Source organism: Oncorhynchus nerka, linkage group LG7 (genome assembly GCF_034236695.1).
Source record: "Oncorhynchus nerka isolate Pitt River linkage group LG7, Oner_Uvic_2.0, whole genome shotgun sequence".
NCBI classification, from domain to species: Eukaryota; Metazoa; Chordata; class Actinopteri; order Salmoniformes; family Salmonidae; genus Oncorhynchus; species Oncorhynchus nerka.
Genome location: NC_088402.1, coordinates 38,396,580 through 38,411,828, shown reverse-complemented (window position 1 = coordinate 38,411,828; position 15,249 = coordinate 38,396,580). Strand labels below are relative to the sequence as shown.

The following is a 15,249-nucleotide window of genomic DNA, read 5'->3' as shown; positions in this document are numbered from 1 at the left end:
CATCTCGAAAACAAGACGTTTATTCTTTCAGTGAAATACAGAACCATTCAGTATTTTATCTAACGGGTGGCATCCATAAATCTAAATATTCCTATTACATTGCACAACCTTCAATGTTATGTCATAATTACGTAACATTCTGACAAATTAGGCGGCCCAAACTGTTGCATATACACCGACTCTGCGTGCAATGAATGCAAGAGAAGTGACAATTTCACCTAGTTAATATTGCCTGCTAACCTGGATTTCTTTTAGCTAAATATGCAGGTTTAAAAATATATACTTCTGTGTATTGATTTTAAGAAAAGCATTGATGTTTATGGTTAGGTACACATTGGAGCAATGATACGCACCGCATCGATTATATGCAACGCAGGACACGCTAGATAAACTAGTAATATCATCAACCATGTGTAGTTAACTAGTGATTATGATTGATTGATTGTTTTTTCTAAGATAAGTTTAATGCTAGCTAGAAACTTACCTTGGCTTACTGCATTTGCGTAACAGGCAGTCTCCTCGTGGAGTGCAATGTAATCAGGTGGTTAGAGCATTGTACTAGTTAACTGTAAGGTTGCAAGATTGAATCCCCCGAGCTGACGAGGTAAAAATCTGTCGTTTTGCCCCTGAACGAGACAGTTAACCCTAGGTCGTCATTGAAAATAAGAATGTGTTCTTAACTGACTAGTTAAATAAAGATCAAATAAAATAAATAAATAATATAAAATCGGCCAAATCGGTGTCCAAAGATAATGATAAATCGGTTGTTATGAAAACTTATAATCGGCCCTAATTAAAATCGGCCATTCCGATTAATCGGTCGACCTCTACAGGTGACTACATCATGCAGCTGGTTGAGAGAATGCCAAGAGTGTGCATAGCTGTCAAAGGCAAAGGGTGGCTACTTTAAGAAATTCAAAAATATATATGTTGATTTGTTTAACACTTTTTTGGTTACTACATGATTCCATGTGTCATTTCATAGTTTATGTCTTCACCATTATACTACAATGTAGAAAATAATAAAGAAAAAAATAGTAGGTATCCAAACTTTTGACTGGTAGTGTACATGGATGGACGCTTCTCCCTCTGTCACGATTGCCCTGAGTTTGAAGATGTAATCCGGAGACAGGTGTTTTATACAACAGCCTTCGGCGTGTTTCTTTTCGACTCCCTCTGAATATTTGCAATCAAAACGCCAGAATTTTCTCCATCTCCTTTGCTATCATACTCTAATTCCACTGATTTCAAAACTCGCTCCTCCAGAAAGTAGAGCGCAACACCTTTGCAGTTCCCCTAATAAAGCTGTGCTAGAAAAGGACCACCTACACATGCTGACCAGCTCATGTTAGACAGAAGCGTGCTACAAGGTAGACCAATCCGTGGCTAAACCAACTAGGCTCATAATTTAACAATTGTATTAATATTTACAGATGGCATACAAATTGTTAATAAGGCACATGAAAGTTCACATGTTCCAGAAGGCATTTCTGCCAAAAAACTCATTTTGATTAAAAAAAAGTACATTTAAATGCCTCTCCTAGAAAGTAGTGACAGGTGACATAAAATTGAAAAAGTACACATCTTATGTCAATGAAAGGCAGAGCCGATTGTAATTGCTAAGTCTAAAGAGGGCCTATTTGAGCAAGCATAGCCAATACAATTGTAATAGACTGGTACCGGTTTCCCCCCTGTGCATCCCACCCCCACCGGAGTGTTGCCCCGTGGTGAAAAGGTACTCACTGCACTTCCGCAGTAGGGTGGGGCTTCCCTGGGTGGAGGTGTCCTATCTGGCTCCAGTTCCGCCTCCACTCTTCCCTCTCCAGCTCTCCTTTGGTCTCCGGTCCAGCGGCACTCTGGGTAGCCTCTTCTGGAATCTGAGACGAGAAAAGAATGTCAGCAGCGAAGAATGGTCGGGGGGGGGGCAGCTCGGAGGCAGAGCCCCACAAAGGCCCGGAAAACTGCACCGCTTTGTGTTTGCCGAAAAATAGAAGGTTGTTACCTTGGAAACATGTTCCAAAAGAAAGAGACAGACAGCTTCGGAAGGTTATTTGAATGACAAACACCACCTGGGATGTATCGTTTCATTGTGCTTCACTTATTAGAATTAATCACATTACGACTTGTCAATGAACGCCGTTACGAGTTAAACTCATCGTTGATACAGTTAGGCTACTTTAAAGAGTGTGCAAGAGTGGGATAAAACCAGGAGCAGAAAGTTCCATTTTATAACAAACAATCAGCCTAAAGGGATGATGATGGAATGTGTGTAAAATGGGGCTAGGCAGCAAGCCACATTATCCTACTAGGAGGGAACCATCTTGTTTTTGCTGCTTGTTCGAAGATAGCGATTACAATACACAATACATGTAGGCCTATGTTCTGGAAAATATGCCAAACATACTGTATGTTACAGGATATCTATGACAAACAAAAACACAACATCTTAACAAAATGGAGTCATCCACCTAGGGACAGGATGATACCAGTATCTCAATGTTTTTTCGATGGCAAAAATTAAAACACGAAATAGACCAATATTTGGTCCATTAAATACCTTCTGAATGTTAAATACTTTGTGTGCTATAGCTTGGAAAATAAACAACTGACTCTGGACGACAACATAATGATTTGTTTCCAACATTAGTTCTCCTAAAAGTTGCTTTGTGTTTTGTTGTCTTGCCACAATACTAACGATATCGCGATACTGGCCTATGATCCACCCCACATACAGCACTAATGACGAAAGGGGTTGCAGACTGTACAGTACAACCAGACAGCCACTGGAAAGCTACCCCCCTCAGGATGAGATCATCGCTACAGACGACAGAGTACAACAACGTGGCTTTCAAGGGAGCTTAAACCCACAGGAGTAACATCATCCGTCCACCTGAAAATGCTGCTTAGTCACCAAAAACATAGCATCCACATGAGAACCGTAGCAAGTGGTTGCCACATAGAACTACCAACTACTCCCATTCAATGTATTGATAAACAAGTAGGTCATGTAGATGCACTGAAATACATTTTCATATGTTTTGCATATCTTAAAATCAGCACATTGTGCAATATGCATTTTTTTTGTTCTGGCAATTAATGTTCTATGGTATTCAAAGGGGGTGAGCAGACTAGCTGATTATTTTTCTGTAAACCGGGCTAACTATGCCATGAATGATGTTTGTGAACCTGCGGTAGATGGCTCTACACTACAGACTCCATGGCTACAGTAGCTCCCACATGCAGCTCTCTGGAAAGAAACAGACACTTGATTCAGTGAGAACTGTATTCAAATGCATTACCTGAAGCATTAAATATTAATCTAATGCAGAATGCAGAAGTTGTCTAATCTATATTCTACAATTTTTAAAAATGTAACCTTTATTTAACTAGGCAAGTCATTTAAGAACAAATTCTTATTTAAAATGACGGCCTACACCGGCCAAACCCCGACGACGCTGGGCCAATTGTGCGCCGCCCTATGGGACTCCCAATCACGGCCGGTTGTGATACAGCTTGGATTCGACCAGGGTGTCTGTAGTGACACTTCGAGCACTGAGAGGCAGTGCCTTAGACCGCTGCGCCACTCGGGAGCCGTACTCTTATGAAGTACATTATATGTACAAAAGTATTTCAGTCACACCCCTTGCTGACAGGTCTATAAAAATCAAGCACACCACCATGCAATCTCCATAGACAAACACTGGCAGTAGAATGACCTTACTGAAGAGCTCAGTGACTTTCAACATGGCACCGTCATAGGATGCCTCCTTTCCAAAAAGTCAGTTCAAATTTCTGCCCTGCTAGAGCTGCCTCGTTCAACTGTGAGTGCTGTTACTGTGATGTGGAAACGTCTAGGAGCAACAACGGCTCAGTCGCGAAGTGGTAGGCCACACAAGTTCACAGAATGGGGCCGCCAAGTGTGTAGCGCATAAAAACCGTCTGTCCTCGTTTGCAACAATCACTACTGAGTTGCATTGTCACTTTTGTAAATATTACCTCGACTAACCGGTGCCCCCGCATATTGACTCTGTACCGGTACTGTATAAAGCTGTATAAAGCCTCGCTATTGTTATTTTACTGCTGCAGTTTAATTAGTTACATTTATTTTCCTTTTTTTACTTAAGAAGTTAACGCTACAGCATACAATGACATTTAGACGATTCTGTGCTTCCACCTTGGTGGCAAGAGTTTGGGGAAAGCGCTTCCCTGTTTCAGCATGACAATGCCCCCGTGCACAAAGCGAGATCCATACAGAAATGGTTTGTCGAGATCGGTGTGGAAGAACTTGACTGGACTTCAGAGTCCTGACTTCAACCCCATCGAACACCTTTGGGATGAATTGGAACGCCGACTGCGAGCCAGGCCTAAAGGGCTATAATCAGTGCCGACCTCACTAAAGCTTGTGGCTGAATGGAAGCAAGTCCCCGCAGCAATGTTCCAACATTCAGTGGAAAGCCTTCCCAGAAGAGTTAAAGCTGTTACAGCTCTATATTAATGTCCATGATTTTGGAATGAGATGTTTAATGAGCAGGTGTCCACATACTTTTGGTCATGTAGTGTATTCACAGGCTAGGTATACTACACCTTGCTTGGTCTGCATGTTACAAAATGGAGTAGCCTATGCATGTTAAAATCGAAATGAGGCAAGCCTGGTACAGTGGAGGAAAGAGGGCAAGAACCAAGCTGCCGAATTTGGGCTTGTGGGGGGGCGTCAGAGCACATTGTTTGTATTTGCACCACATGACTTTCACATTTTTGGCACAAGTGCATGCTTGCCAAGCAGCCCTCTGGAGCTCACATTAACCAAGAATTATGCAAGCAGGAAATTCAAATAAGATGCAGATGAATTAATTCCTTGAGCTGGAACCAAAAATCGAGTAGCACCAGATTTTGCAGCAAAATGTTCAGTAAGGGCTAGTCTGAAGACAAAATGGAAACATCTGTGTTTTTCTGATTATTGCTGAGCACCACTGATAAGAATAGTACAATACTTATATCACTCAAAACTAACAAGTAACTGATCACCATAATATCACATTTTAAAATGATTAACACCATTTTGCATAATTTATCCATGAACCGAGAATCTCTTGCATGGAACACGATATTTGGAAATGACAGGCATTACTTTATTGTTTGGGCACAGAGACTCCGAGGCTTTAAAAACTAGTCGGCAATCAGCCTAGCTCCAATTGTAATGTCTCCACATTGTTGCAATCTTATAAATATCTTTCAGCAGAATGGATTTGTTTAACACCTTGTATTGAAATAAGGGGAGTGAGTGACAGAACAGTGTAGGCCTACGGTATGTTGCAATAGCTTAAGGAAATGGGGTCCTGTCAAGAACCCTTACATTTCTATTATTGGGCCTACATAATTAAGGCTACAAAACATGACACCAAACTACAAAAACATAGACTTACTATTAGCCTCTTACCATGTCACCATATCTGGCCATGGCTATAAAAGAGTTGAGCCTACTTTTAAGTGAAGGGACAGCATAAAAGTAGCCTGAGCCCGACAACCCTAGTGCTTTGTTTACTCGCAAACGAGAAACCATGTCTGACCATTTCCAGCTAAACCTTCCCATACAGTAAGCCTTATCAGTAAAATAGAATGAGCTGTGGGCATTGAACTCCACAGAGTGACATCAGCTTCTGTGATGTGCTTGTGTCAAAGGAGGATTGTCATTCTGAAAAAGGCAGTATGATACATGTCGGCTCCCCTCTGACTAGCCTATGTACTCCAATGACTCTTAGCAGGGATAGTCTTTTAGATTTATCTGACATCACTAACTAACATCATGACCAAAAGGCACATCAAGACCAGTGGATGTTCCTGTTTCCCCTAGGATTTTCTTCAGCAGTGGCAGAAAAGGTAGTGGAGGGGGTGTTTCTGCCAAGATGCTCAATTCAAAAGAGCATCTCGGCAGAAACATACATATACATGTATATACATACACACACACCACTGGGAAGTATTGGAGACACATCCAATAAGTGGATTTAACAACAAAAAATGTATAGCCCTACCAAATGGCATTCACCTAATTTTTACATTCTAAAATGTCAGAATAATGATGGCCATTGCCTGCCTAAATAGACAGCATGCTCCCGACAAACACACTAATGAAGTGTCCATGTGGTAGATAGTCTCACCATTTCAGATGTTGAAAAGTAATTGGATCATGTTTAAAAATGAGAAAGCGACCAAAAACCAGGTTCCCTTTGTATGGAAATCAAGTTGATGCCAACATTCAATGTTGTCTTGCTCCTAATAACCACACGTGGTTTTACCGCAACAGACTAGTGCAACACAAATCAAATCAAAGTTTTCAAATCAACGTTTATTTGTCACGTGCGCCAAATACAACAGGTGTAGTAGACCTTACAGTGAAATGCTTACATACAGGCTCTAACCAACAGTGCATAAAAGGTATTAGGTGAACAACACCCTTCAATTGAAACAGCAGGAAACAAACTAAAGCAGCTACATCTCTCATAAAATCTGATCAGAAATTAAATCACAGAATAATTATATTGGAGCAGTAGAAGGTACAAATATACCATCATAATTTCAATTACTTTTCAAGAACCAAAAAGCCTAGATGAAAGGTCTGATTTTCAATGCATGCTAATCCATGATGACTGAATTGTGCATCGCATATATTCAACCAAGACTATGAACTTTTTAAATACCTGGTTTGCATACCCATTATTGACTTTGCATTTACTGGTAGATAACTTGAAACATCTTTCCTACCGGTCTTCAGTGAGCTGCTCCATATAACAACCAGCTGTTTGAGAGCTGCGCACTCTCTGCACAACAGATTATTTATAGGATATGTGTGTGCAGCGTGCAATAAATAATCAACATAACAAACAGCTTCAGGAATCCATCCGTTTATTAATCAATTACAGTGGGGCAAAAAAGTATTTAGTCAGCCACCAATTGTGCAAGTTCTCCCACTTAAAAAGATGAGGCCTGTAATTTTCATCATAAGTACACTTCAACTATGACAGACAAAATGGAGAAAAAACCCCCCAGAAAATCACATTGTAGGATTTTTAATTAATTAATTTGCAAATTATGGTGGAAAATAAGTATTTGGTCACCTACAAACAAGCAAGATTTCTGGCTCTCACAGACCTGTAACTTCTTCTTTAAGAGGTTCCTCTGTCCTCCACTCGTTACCTGTATTAATGGCACCCGTTTGAACTTGTTATCAGTATAAAAGACACCTGTCCACAACCTCAAACAGTCACACTCCAAACTCTACTATGGCCAAGACCAAAGAGCTGTCAAAGGACACCAGAAACAAAATTGTAGACCTGCACCAGGCTGGGAAGACTGAATCTGCAATAGGTAAGCAGCTTGGTTTGAAATAATCAACTGTGGGAGCAAGTATTAGGAAATGGAAAACATACAAGACCACTGATAATCTCCCTCGATCTGGGGCTCCACGCAAGATCTCACCCCGTGGGGTCAAAATGATCACGTGAGCAAAAATCCCAGAACCACATGGGGGGGGACCTAGTGAATGACCTGCAGAGAGCTGGCACCAAAGTAACAAAGCCTACCATCAGTAACACACTACGCCGCCAGGGACTCAAAATCCTGCAGTGCCAGACGTGTCCCCCTGCTTAAGCCAGTACATGTCCAGGCCCGTCTGAAGTTTGCTAGAGAGCATTTGGATGATCCAGAAGAAGATTGGGAGAATGTCATATGGTCAGATGAAACCAAAATAGAACTTTTGGGTAAAAACTCAACTCGTCGTGTTTGGAGGACAAAGAATGCTGAGTTGCATCCAAAGAACACCATACCTACTGTGAAGCATGGGGGTGGAAACATCATGCTTTGGGGCTGTTTTTCTGCAAAGGGACGAGGACGACTGATCCGTGTAAAGGAAAGAATGAATGGGGCCATGTATCGTGAGATTTTGAGTGAAAACCCCTTCCATCAGCAAGGGCATTGAAGATGAAACGTGGCTGGGTCTTTCAGCATGACAATGATCCCAAACACACCGCCCGGGCAACGAAGGAGTGGCTTCGTAAGAAGCATTTCAAGGTCCTGGAGTGGCCTAGCCAGTCTCCAGATCTCAACCCCATAAACAAATCTTTGGAGGGAGTTGAAAGTCAGTGTTGCCCAGCAACAGCCCCAAAACATCCTGCTCTAGAGGAGATCTGCATGGAGGAATGGGCCAAAATACCAGCAAGTGTGTGAAAACCTTGTGAAGATTTACAAAAAACGTTTGACCTCTGTCATTGCCAACAAAGGGTATATAACAAAGTATTGAGATACTTTTGTTATTGACCAAATACTTATTTTCCACCATAATTTGCAAATAAATTAAAAATCCTACACTGTGATTTTCTGGATTTTTTTTTCTAATTTTGTCTGTCATAGTTGAAGTGTACCTATGATGAAAATTACAGGCCTCTCATCTTTTTAATTAAGTGGGAGAACTTGCACAATTGGTGGCTGACTAAATACTTTTTTGCCCCACTGTATATAGCTTAGATTTAAAATGGCATTATTATACAGAAGAAAAATATAAACTCAACATGTGAATAAGTGTTGGTCCGATGTTTCATGAGCTGAAATAAAAGATCCCAAAATGTTCTATATGCAAATATTTTGCACAAATTTGTTTACATCCCTGTTAGTGAATATTCCTCCTTTGCCAAGATAATCCATCCACCTGACAGGTGTGGCATATCACGAAGCTGATTCAACAGCATGTTCATTACACAGGTGCATCTTGTTCTGGGGACACAACACAATGCCACTGATGTCTCAAGTTGTGGGAGCGTGCAATTGGCATGCTGACTGCAAGAATATACATCAGAGCTGTTGCCAGAGAATTTAATGTTAATTGTTTTGCCATAAGCCACCTTCCACGTCGTTTTAGAGAATTTGGCAGCACATCTAACCCGGCCTCACAACCGCAGACCATGTGTAACCAGGTCAGCCTAGAACCTCCACATCCATCTTCTTCACAAGCAGGATCGTCTGAGACCAGCCCCCCGGACAACTGATAAAACTGTGGGTTTGTACAACCAAATAATTTCTATCAGAAACCGTCTGACAGACATCTCAGGGAAAATCTGCGTGCTTGTCGTCCTCACCAGGGTCTAGACCTGGCTGCAGTTCGGCTTCGTAATAGACTTCAGTGGGCAAATGCTCTCCTTTGATGGCCACTGGCACACTGGAGAAGTGTGCTCTTTACGGATGAATCCCGGTTTCAACTGTACCAGGCAGATGGCAGACCGCGTGTATGAGTGCTCCATGGTGGGGTTATGGTATAGGCAGGCATAAGCTACGAACAAAGACACACAATTGCATTTTATCGATGGCAATTTGCATGCACAGATACCGTGACAAGATCCTGAGGCCCATTGCCATGCCATTCATCCGCCGCCATCACCTCATGTTTCAGCATGATAATGCACGGACCCACGTCGGAAGGATCAGTACACAATTCCTGGAAGCTGAAAATGTCCCAGTTCTTCCATGGCCTGCATACTCACCAGACATGTTCCCCATTGAGCATGTTTGGGATGCTCTGGATCGACATGTACAACAGCATGTTCCAGATCCCACCAATACCCAGCAACTTCGCACAGCCATTGAAGCAGAGTGGGACAACATTCCACAGGCCACAATCAACAGCCTGATCAACTCAATGCAAAGGAAATATGTCGTGCTGCATGAGGCAAATGGTCACATACTGACTTGTTTTCTGAACCACGCCCTACTTTTAAAAAATATATTTTTTAAGGTATCTGTGAGAAACAGACGCATATCTGTATTCCCAGTCTTATGAAATCCATAGATTAGGGCCTAATGAATTTTTTTCTATTGGCTTATTTAAAAAAAAATTGAACTGTAACTCAGTAAAATCGTTGAAATTGTTGCCTGCTGCGTTTTTATTTTTGTTCAGTGTACAGGGATGATCGACTGGCCAGGAAATTCCCAAAACCTCCCCAGGCCAGCCCTGTATGTCGAGCCCTGAATGACTTTAAGATGATTACTCATGATTTGGATCCAACCAAATAATGGACTGGTGCCACCAACAGTAAAAGTTAGTGGCACCAGTGACTCCAGGGGAAAATGTTCGTCTGGAACGCTCTAATAGTAATAGGTGTTGATTCAGAGGAACATATGACAGGCACTAATTTGCAATATAGCCTAAGTCGTAGGCTTGGCTTTTAAAACTTAAGGCTTAAGCAGACAGACAGAGAGTGAACAAGAAGCACAGAGTGACACAGAGAAGATGCTGAGACAGACAGAGCAACAGGGAGTTAAACAAATTGGCTAGAGCAGAGGCACAGTTATAGTGTTGAGTTGTATCTCTAGCGTAGGGCCGTGCACAGACCTATGGGGGGTGGGCAGGTGCACATTTTTTATTTTTTTTAAACACTGGCCTATTTATTTTCTGCAACACACTCATCACAAGGAAGCTAGTGCCAGTGACTTCTAGTAGGCTACTAACTAGAGGTGAGATGAGTGACATCAAGAAAAAAGGGGCTAATGATCGCAAATTAATAAGGAGGTAAATCTGCTAGTTTTTCTGCCTCTTACTAAAAACACTTGAATGAACCCCTTCTCAGTCTATAACAGTTTCACAAACATTACAGGTCCAACTCAAATGTAGCCTACCAGTATTCAAACTCACTGCCCGGCACCCATAGCCAGCACAAGGCACTAGCATGCAGAAATCAGGAGAGTTCGTGCTTGAGGTGGGAGGGTGGGTATTTTCCAAGATTCAAGATAAATTAAATTAGCTTGTTTGACATGCAATTTGTTACATTTAAAATATATATATATTTAAAAGAGACTAAATAAAATTAAGTAATTCATAAAATTAACAAAATCCAGAGCAGATAGGGGGCCAAAAGGGAACTCTCTCATAGGAGGGCAAACAGGCAGGTGTTTGCACACTGGTTGAACTCTCTGTGGAGTGCATGCTCCAGTTGTTTTATTTTTTACATATTGTACTTATTTTAAACATGAGCCTGTTAAAAAAGAAAAGAAAAGAGGACAGCGTCTCCCCAGTCACTTCTACAAAAACGGTTGAAAAACGCTGTACTGTAAAACTGACAATGTTATGTGTCAGCACTTCTGCCTGTGTCTAAGTTGGGTGTGTAGGGTCAGGGTGTATGTGGTGTGTGTGCATGGCTGGTGGCCCGCCGGGGGGGGGTTGGTAGTGATGTAGGCTGGTGTAGATAAAATGCCAAGGCCGAATTCTTGTCCCAGTCCGCCACTGCTGGTGGAACTTACCACACTGCTGTCACTGGGCAGCATAGCCGCGCGCGCTGCCTATGCCAGCACCAATCTATACCGCGGTAGGCGTCACCTCATTTAACCTATCTGCCTGGCTGGCTATCTGCTATAGCCAGGCTGCTAACATACTAGCGTCATCCAGCTACGCAACAAAAAACAAAGCTATATAGCAGCAATTAACATTTACAATAACTAAATTAGCTACCTAAGTGTGTTTCTTCATACACAGGACTTTTATTCAATTAAACTAATTTGTGAGACAAAACGAATGCACTTCGTGACAAAAGACGACAAAATATTCACTTAGCTAGCTAGGTAACGTTACGTTTCGCCGGTGATAGGAGAAAGGCAATGGCTGGGCTGTCTAATATGTAGGATGGTTCCCATTACTGTCCTATAGCTTGCTACCAGTAGCTAGTATAAACTCACAACTAGTCAACAAGTTCGACAAACGTAGGCCAACTCTTCAAATAATTATGGGGCTATTTAACTAGCTACCTATGTAAACAGACAATGTATAACTAACCAGTTCGGAAGCAGTTTTAAAGCACGGGTCTTTAACACGTTTTCAAACTTCAGAAGTGAACTGGGTCGCGAGCTAGCAAACTAGCTAGCCAGCTAGGTGACACGGCAAGCTAAATGTCTTAACGATACATTCAGGTGCCCACTTCAAATGGGCACAAAAGTTAAACGCCTAACTATTTTTGTTTACAAAAAAAGTATATTTACCTAAAACGTCAAGTTAATGTAGTTAGTCAGAGTAAACTATACGTTTAGGTTTTCTTGGCGTGATTTGATGGCAAGCTGATTCTAAATTAAGTGTGACAACAATGCGCGAGTAGTGATGGAAGGGACGTCGCTAGCACAGCCACACGAGCTGGGCAAGCCAGGCGGCTCGTCTCGCTTGCTACCAAACCGGTTATAACTTAAAATTTGAAATTTGTTTTGTCCAATATTCTTCACCGTTCTTGAAAATGTATATAGTATTCTTACCTGCCTAGAGCCTTTCGGTGCTGGGACGATAAACTAGCAGTAAAATTCCCAATTATAAGTAGTCTGTGGTGACGCGCATATAGCGCTGGTAATTCTAAAGATTCTGGCATAACCTAAAGACAACAGTAGGAAGAGAAAAAAAAAAGGTCGTCGTTCATAGATCTACGACAAAAACCACATGATCTTTTACGTCAGCATATATTTGCATACGACGCCAAAAATATGTTTAATTCAAGTGCCATGAAAATGTACTTCAAAGTTATATATGGCAATATACATTTGCCAATTGAAGACAAGAGAAATACACAAAATGTGCGAATTACTCTGGTGAGCAGATTATATTCGCATGCATCTTCAAACATTGTCTACACTACATATCAACAAACTTAGTGTGTATACCATAACATACATAAGAAATAACACGCTGAAATACACAATCTGAATTCAAGTCATTTTCACATTTCCTCCAGTGATTGGTTTTTATCCAATAAATCTTTATAAATCATGTTTTATTCATTGGATTCTATGGGTAGAGACTGCCAAAACCCTGTTAATTCATAGTGTACACTACGATGAATTGAAATAAGATATAACAAAGAAATATAAGGAAAACTAGACTATTTAGAAATAATATTCATATTATAAACCTAGCATTAAAAATATTATTGGGCATCAATCACATTATAGATATGTTATATTAAATGTATAGACCTCGCATGGAAAATTGATTGGCATGCATGGTTATCAATGCAATTGACTTTGATGGGAGAAAGGCATCAGCCTATCTCAACGTTTCAAATATCTACTTTTACAATTTCTATTGTCTGTGAACAGGAACTTAATGTACATGACCAAATTCAAAATAATAATACAACGTCAATGTAGCCACTGTCCAGCTCTAGTACAAACATGACTGACAGCGACATCTTCTGTCCATATGGAGAACAGCAACCAATATGTATATACATGTATACAATACACGCAGCCAAGTCCGGGGATACCACCATACCATAATATTTTAACTCTTAAATGGCTTATTTTTTTATATGAACACATTGAAGAGGAGTATGTAGCTGCTTGTCACTGATGATTAGGCATTGATACTACAATAGCAACGTGACAAACATGCTACACCCCTTAGAACACCTACAACTGATGCACACCAACAGTCAGTCTTAGGCTACTCCTCTGGATTCAGTGACCTTAGGGCCAGGAGTGACATTGAATAAGCAGAGAGGTGGATGACTACACTTTTGATGAAGTACAGTGAGTTCGCCTCTAACTCTGTCTGTTATGATCCGATGAATTACAAGTGGGGGGAAATACACATGATAAATTGTGAGAAAAAGTTATTTGCACTCCACTGCAGCATGCTTGCCTCATGCAATATTCATGAGGCAAAACTGGACCGCCATGGTGTCTGGGCACATTTACATACAAATGAGCTGTGAATTCATTATTAATACACCCCTCTGCTGCTGTCTTTGGCCCGTCCCTTCCACGTCTTTTCTTCGGTGCCACTGATGTAGTGGATGCCAATTATAAATGTCACTACCCAATACAGTATCAGTGTTATTGTAAGGCAAAGGAGTATGCACTCTGCTACTGTTTTTTGAGCACTTCATCAAGTTTGTTGAAGTGATCATTTGTCTTCTTGTTTACGTTACCCTTGTAAATTTGTTGGTGCATGGAGCAGGTTGAAGGCACTGTGTATTTTCGGCACTGTTGCATCATCAGTCTTTTGATATTGTGTTTATTCAAATTCTTTCATGGATCCACCTGGTCTGTATAATAAGGCCCACCTCACCAGGCACACACACACACACACACACACACACACACACACACACACACACACACACACACATAGTCATGTGCTGTTTAAATGTTTATGATTGCATGCACTGTGTAGGGTCTATCAATATTTAATCTATATAGTGATACCAGACCAAAGAGAAAGTTTTGCTTTGTAACTTATTTTTTTGTATGTATGTTACATCACATTCGCATGTAAGTACATTTGGCACATCAAGCATGTTCTCTCCAATTTGGAACATCTGAGAATAGACTATTTATCTTGATATATCAATCACAACCTTCTGATATATATTTCAATGTCAGACATCAGAACTAAAATGATTGAAATCTCACTTTTTCTTCAAACAGTTCAAATCTAGTTGTATTATCTATGGTAAAGAGTAAGGCCTTGATCACACCGACAGAGTTTAGCGCAAAATGGTACGCAGATTCATCTGTATATTTGTGCAACAAAAGTTCAACATTCACCTTCTGCTACCATTTCTGTCAAGCCGCCTACCCATACAGTTTGACGCATACGTTCGATAAATCGAATTTATGCACCACACAGAACACACTGCAATTGCCTCTGCAACACTGCAAGGAAAACGCACCAGTTCCATTGGAAATAAATTGACTTCTGGTGTACCAAAATGCAAGACAATGTAGGTGTGATCAAGGCGTAGAAAGGGACTTCAGTAACATCATTTGTGGTCTAAACGATGAGACCCAATGACAACGTCAACAGGCACGACTAATTTGATTGAATGTGATTATGAAAATCGAATCTAATTTCAAACAATCTAATCTAATTCCACATGCTCTGATATATTCAAATCCAAATGACTACACTATTGGAAAGATTAGATATTTTTTCCCTGGCAGTTTGGCCCATCTAATGTCTTGTTCAAAACATAAGAATGACTGTGGTAATCACATTCATCAGACCTATCGTTATTTAGTGATCTGAGATAATGAAGTTCTTCTAAATGTATATAACCCATACACATCCAATATATATCAAATGGAATAATATAATATATACAGTATGTATGTACAGCGCATACATTTATTTCCAGATCATGCATCATCTGAAAATCCACACTAGGTGGGGAACTAGGTCCAAATTTGCAAATCCTTTCTCAAGCTTATTATCAAGGCTGCAAGTTTCTC

General features: G+C 40.8%; 1 protein-coding gene across 3 annotated transcripts in view; it reads right to left on the bottom strand.

Moving 5' to 3' along the window:
- Positions 1–12,436, bottom strand: part of LOC115131586 (zinc fingers and homeoboxes protein 2-like) — a 30,555-nt gene extending 18,119 nt beyond the window's left edge. Inside the window, exons 1-2 of one of the 3 annotated variants that reach the window (XR_010464335.1) lie at positions 12,280–12,426; positions 1,744–1,877 (exon numbers count right to left, since the gene is read on the bottom strand). The gene's annotated coding sequence lies outside the window, so the exon portion shown is untranslated. Of the gene's footprint in view, positions 1–1,743; positions 1,878–12,279 lie in introns of all 3 variants that reach the window. The other 2 variants (XM_029663405.2, XM_065020476.1) reach the window with 2 other exon arrangements.
- Between the last annotated feature and the right edge of the window lie 2,813 nt (positions 12,437–15,249).